The 6,234-nt window shown below is 35.9% G+C and overlaps 1 long non-coding RNA gene across 1 annotated transcript; it reads right to left on the reverse strand.

Annotated features, from left to right (window-relative positions):
• Window positions 1-49: 49 nt before the first annotated feature.
• LOC147505896 (uncharacterized) lies at window positions 50-1,883 on the reverse strand. Its single transcript, XR_015220703.1, has 3 exons — window positions 1,680-1,883; window positions 1,474-1,567; window positions 50-1,215 (listed from the first exon to the last, which is right to left on the reverse strand). It is a non-coding gene; the product is annotated as an uncharacterized LOC147505896 (long non-coding RNA).
• Window positions 1,884-6,234: the final 4,351 nt, after the last annotated feature.

Consider the following 6,234-nt stretch of genomic DNA (forward strand, 5'->3'; position numbering starts at 1 on the left):
AGCCACCTACACCCTTAACGAGGTTGAGCAATCGAAAGACACCTTTTTTCCCGTCGATTGGACTCATCTCCACCTGTGGTGTTGCTCCACCACTCAGATTTGGAACGATTTACCCTCAACTGCAGTGAAGATTCTCTTTCTTCCCCCACGAGATCTCATCATCTGTACTTGAAATGTGAACTAACTGCTCAACGGCACCACCAGAGCACCAACCCCACTGAAGTTGGGCCATCTCCATCCAGGTGAAGATCCATTTTATTAATTACAAAGCGGATTAGGATTGTTTGTAGCTAGTTAGTTCTGTCTGCATATGCTTTGCACTTTTATGATAGAAGAAAGTGCAATTCATTGTTATAGCAAGAACATAATTCAACAGCCAGGTCCCTATTCAACTATAAACCTTGGAAAAAGATGTCAAACTGAGATTACTATTTAAGTATCAAAAGATAAGTGTAGATATTAGCACGCAATCAACCGAAAATTGTAACCCTATGTTTCTTGCTTTCTTCAAGCTTTCTCCTTATGCAGCTTGTTACTTGTTAGCGTAACTCAGAAGGTAAAACTTAAATATTCAACAAATGTTTATGTTTGTTTAAGTTAGATTGTTCACATGACATGACATTTTTTATCTTTCTTGATTTATTTATATTTCTTTCTAGAAATTTTCAAGAAACTCATTCTTTTTTTTATTTTTAAAATGAGACTCATGCATCGAGAAGGCCTTCAGGCTCGAGGCTTAAAGGGGTCTTTTAAGACATTGTGAGGTAGTATAATAACATTTTGAACAGATTTGGTATAAATTTATATAGCATCTACAGAGGTACAATTTTGGGGCAGTGTAAGTTTGAGGCCAAGGAATTAGTATACTGCTATGCAAGGTTTCAATGTACAATGTGGGACTATATTAAACATCTCATCGTATACATCCTGATACTATCTAAAATTCTTAGTTACCCTTTAGTTTGCAGACAAAGGGGATGAACCATACTTGCTCTAGATATAATTCTTATATCACATTAACCTAACTAATTAAAGGCCATGGATAGAATAAACATTGTAAAAAAATATAAACAACTTATAGAGAGCAAGTTTACGCCATTGCCATCAAGTAGAGGAAAGTGTGATGACAATTCCAGTACGATAATAATATCACTTGAAGCTATAATGGCCTTGTTTGTCCCTGGCCATAGATTGTCAACTGGAGTTCCCAATAACCTTCGATATGACAGATATTTCAGTAAGATTGGGGACAGTTTCAAAAAGTTTGAAAAGGAATAAGGAGAAAATGGAAAGTTAATCAAACATGTAAATTTTCTTAAACCGAGCCTCAATACTATGTGCTTCGAAGAGTGTATCTCCACTAACCAGTTCACCTAGATTTGTGAATTAACACAATAATTGATTCAAATTGTCTAGTTTAATACCAACTGGTGCTTTTTTAACAAAAATATTGCTTTCGTATTAAACTTCTACCGAATATGCACCCAACATACCACATATCAGTTACTATCGTATAATCTTTGAAATCTAGGAGCAATTCAGGAGCTCTATATGGTGTTGTGCAGACCTGCAACCACGGTTATGCGTAATCTTGTTAAACAAATGATAAAAATTAAAGTTCAATCATAAACATTGTTCTTTCGAAGTAGGCAAATCAATCCAAACTTTAACATACATACATTAAGCGTATACGCCTCTGTTGGAATGATAAATTGCCAACTTTGTCCAAAGTCTGCTAGTTTAAGCTCCCAATCCTTAAAATTAATCAAAATGTTCTCAAGTTTCAAATCCCTGTTAGTTAAGGATCTCCGCAGCAGTAGCAATGGCACCTCCTGCAATGGCATCCATAACAACTTTGTCTTTGCTACTATTAGTGGCAGCAGATACAATTGCCCCAGTTAACACACCTCCAAGCATTGCATTCTTTTGCAAGACCTCAAAAATGATTGAAATGAACACCACCACCACTAAATTAATTGTTGGATTCACTCTTGATTCTTACCCTAGAAAATGAGGAAGGAATATTATACTACTGATCAAATATTATTACGTACAGATCCCGCTCAAGAAAATGAATATAGTTGTAATATCTGAATGCATAAATACAATAATCCTGCGGAATATCATGACATTGGCAGTAATAAATAATATTGCTATTCATGAATAGCAAAACAAAAACCCCAAAACTGGGAGAGCACACTTGGCTCCCCTTTCCGGTCTCTCATAGTCTTGAGCCAAAACCAATTTCATTTTCTAGAGAATGTACTTTATAGATAGCAGGACCACAGAAAAGGCATACTAAAGTATGAAATCCATAACAATAAGCAAAGACTAAAAACAGAGTTAGCCGTGACCATTGTATACATAAGTAGTTGTCTGGATAGAAAAATTAAGCAATGGTACGAAACAACACAATCTGATACAGGAAAGAGAGTAGAGATTACCCAATCTCTGGTGCCACCGTGCCACGTATCCTCTCCATTCCATATTCCATTCCAACATAAACTCCAGCTACATACAAACCCTGTACATGTAATAACATTATTCTCTTCAAATTAATGAAGTATGTATAGTAAAGAAAAATATAAAGCTTTGGATGATTACAGTTGCATTGGATGATTATTACTACAATCGATCACAAGGAAGACCCAAGTAAGATATCACAAATGATAAGCTCATGTGGAAAAACCACAAAAGTTCATAACGCCATAACAGTGAGTTTCTTAGTCATGGGTAAGGAAAATTTATTCAATGGAAATAGTACTTGAGACAATGACCAGAAGTACGAAGTACCTTGATAAAGCGCATAAATGTTATATATTTATGCTCAATTTTATATTAATTAGTCCGATTATTTTTTGTATTTGATTTAGTTAGTATGTTTTTATTGATTTTTGCAGGAATTAGAGTATTGTCGATATTGGGAAGAATCGAGATATCAATGCGTGACTTTAGTCGGTATCTGAAAAAGCATGGGAGAATCGAGAAATTATTTGGATCAGATATGGTTTGGATGGTTAGTTAAACCTTGTTATTTTCAGCCGAAGTAAGTACCAAAAGAATGAAAAGCAATGGGGCCATGAACTTAAGTGAGCACGTGACCAGTAGAGAGAGTTCGAGTTTAAGCCCATGTGCTAAAGACTGGACCCATGTGTAACTAATTAGACCAGCACAAATCAACACCAAAGCCCATTCCCACTGTAGTTTCTAGCTACTGGACCACTGGATCATAACAGTTTTCTTCTCCAAATTTATTTCGCATGAACAGAACAAAAAATCTCCTCTAGTTCCGGCGACTAAATTGAAACTTCCAGAACCAAACAAATACTCCACCTACTCCTACTACCGAATCAAAGCCATTTGTTATTCTCTATTTCACACAAGTCAAAAGAGAACTAACAGTAATTAAAGACTAACTTCGCTATTTCCGATCAAATCGCCCAATTACCGAATTGCTCGCAAAAACCCTTTTAGTTCTATTTAAAACACTACTTACCCGAACAGGAACCAAAAAGAGAACCCAAGACCGAAATTCCTTGTTCCAATCAAACTGATCCAGTTCGAAACTCTCGCTATCAGATTAGAAACTTTGAATTCCATTCCAAATCAAACACTGCCCCTAACCAAATCTCTAAATATACCAATAAAAACCGAAAGGAGAGAGATCTTTGGAGAGCACAAATTGGAGCCAGAGCAGCAGACGAAGTGGAGAAGAAGATATCAAAGCGGGATTACGGTTTTGTCGATGATTTATTCTTCTTTTATTTTCGTGTTGCAAATTATCATGTCTAGCTAAAATCCAAGCTAGGGCTTAGATGAAGCCCTAGACTTGCGTAGGGTTTTCTATGTTTAATTGGGTTATTGTTCTCTGACTTAAGTTTTACAGTAAATAATTAATTGAATTATCTGATTTCTATAGAAATTATATCATTGATTATATCTTGCATGTTTATCCATGTCTAGACTAGTCAATTGTTGGGTTAAGTTTCTGTTGATATCAAGGCATCGGTTCTAAAGTATAATTAAACATGTGAGAAGTTGTGCTGTAAAAAGACAATTTTTGCTAGGGGTTTATATCTATTTGCTGAAATTCAATTAAAACAATTTGTTAGAATTGTTTAAGAATTACACGCTCACATCTTTGAGCAAGCAAGGGTTGCATTTCCCTCATGCTACTCGTAATAAAAAGAGAATTTTAAAATTAATTAAACTAAGATAATCTATAACGGTCTAGGGTGGATTCGAAAGCCTTAGTGTTTTCTTCATTGATAGTTAATCCATATTTTGATTGCTTTCGTAGTTAATAGTTTAATTGCATTGCTTAGTCAATAGTTAGATTAAATCATATATCAAAAATCCGGTAGAATTAGTTAAGTATAATTTTAATACTCGTTTGTCCGAAGTAGCAATCCCTATGGGATCGACCCGCTTGCCGCAACTATTTTCAACGATAGCTATGCGCTTGCGGTTTAACTAGGGTTAGATTAGTCTATTTAATTAGACTGTTTAATTTCCTATCAAGTTTTTTTGGCGTATTGATATGACTGGGAATGAGTGAATCCTCTTTTCCAGTCATATGCTCAAGTTCCTTCCAACCAGTTTCAACAATAGCAGCAACCACCTCCACCATCTAAGAAACCATCTCTTGAGGACACTCTTAGTCTTTTCATGTAGAGTTCCCTTCAATTTCTTCAAGACACCCAACGATTTCAAAAGGATACCCAACAGAGTTTGCATTCAAACTCGCAATCTATTGCAAAGTTGGAAATTCAAATGGGTCAAATTGCTAATACTTTGAATGAGAGGGAAAATGGTAGGTTTCCTAGTCAACCAGTGGCTAATCCAAAGGGACAGTATGAAATAGGCTCTAACTTGAGCCAAGAGCACCACCAGGAGCAAGCCAAGTCTATTACTATTCTTAGAAGTGGTAAACATATTGATAATAGGGTTGAGATGCCTAGGGATGTTGAGGTCAGATCTGATCCTATAGAGTGTGAGGGTGAGAAGAGTGATGTAAGTGGTTCTAATAGTCGCGATGCATGCTTCTAAGAAGTGCTTAGAGCCTCCTACGTCTTTCGAGTCTAGTCCTGTACCATCTTATATACCAAAAGCCCATTTTCCTGAGAGGTTAGTTTAGGCTAAGAAAGGAAATACTTTTAATGAGATAATGGAGATGTTTAACCAAGTTCATATTAATATTCCGTTACTTGATGCTATAAAACAAGTTCTTTCTTATGCCAAGTTTCTTAAGAATATGTGTACGCAAAAACGTAAGTTGAATGTGCATAAGAAAGCTTTCCTTACTGAGCAATTGAGTTCGATTATTCAAAACCGCACTCCACCTAAGTTTAGAAATCCAGGATGCCCTACTATTTCCTGTGTTATAGGTGATCATATGATTGAGAAGGCATTACTTGATTTGGGGGCTAGTGTTAATTTGTTACCTTATTCAGTTTATTTACAGCTTGGTCTTGGTAAATTGAAACCTACGTCGATTACACTTCAATTGGCGGATAGGTCTGTCAGGGTTCCACGTGGTATTGTTGAAGATGTTTTGATTCAAGTTGATAAATTTTATTTCCTAGTTGATTTTATTGTTCTAGAAACACAACCTGTTCAAGATTTTAAACACCATATTCCTGTCATCATAGGTCGTCCATTTTTGGCCACATTCAATGCTATCATTAACTGTCGTAATGGAGTGTTGAAGCTTTCTTTTGGTAATATGACTACAGAACTTAATGTGTTTAATGTGAGTCAACAACCTCCTGAACTTGATGATCTTTGGGATGTTAATCTTATTGACAGTGTGGTTCACAAGACTTTCTTGGAAAGTTATTCTGATGACCCTCTTGAGTCTTGTTTAACTCACTTTGGTGGTGATTTTGATGTGGATAATTCTATTTGTGAAGTAAATGCTTTGCTTGATGCCACCCCAATCTTAGATACTAATAAGTGAAAAACCAAGGTAGAACCTCTTTCTCCTTTTGAGTCTAAACCAGTTCCTTCCATAGAGAGTCTTCCCAAGCTTGAGTTGAAATCATTACCTGATACTCTTAAGTATGTCTTTTTGGGACTTGATGAGACCTTGCCTGTTATTATTGCTTCTAATCTTGATAGTGAACAAGAGAGTAAATTGCTTAGGGTTCTTATAGACCATAAGACAGCTTTAGGGTGGACTATTGCTAATGTTAATGGGATAAGCTCCACTAATTGTATGCATCATATTCATCT

Source organism: Coptis chinensis, chromosome 4, assembly GCF_015680905.1.
Source record: "Coptis chinensis isolate HL-2020 chromosome 4, ASM1568090v1, whole genome shotgun sequence".
NCBI classification, from domain to species: domain Eukaryota; kingdom Viridiplantae; phylum Streptophyta; class Magnoliopsida; order Ranunculales; family Ranunculaceae; genus Coptis; species Coptis chinensis.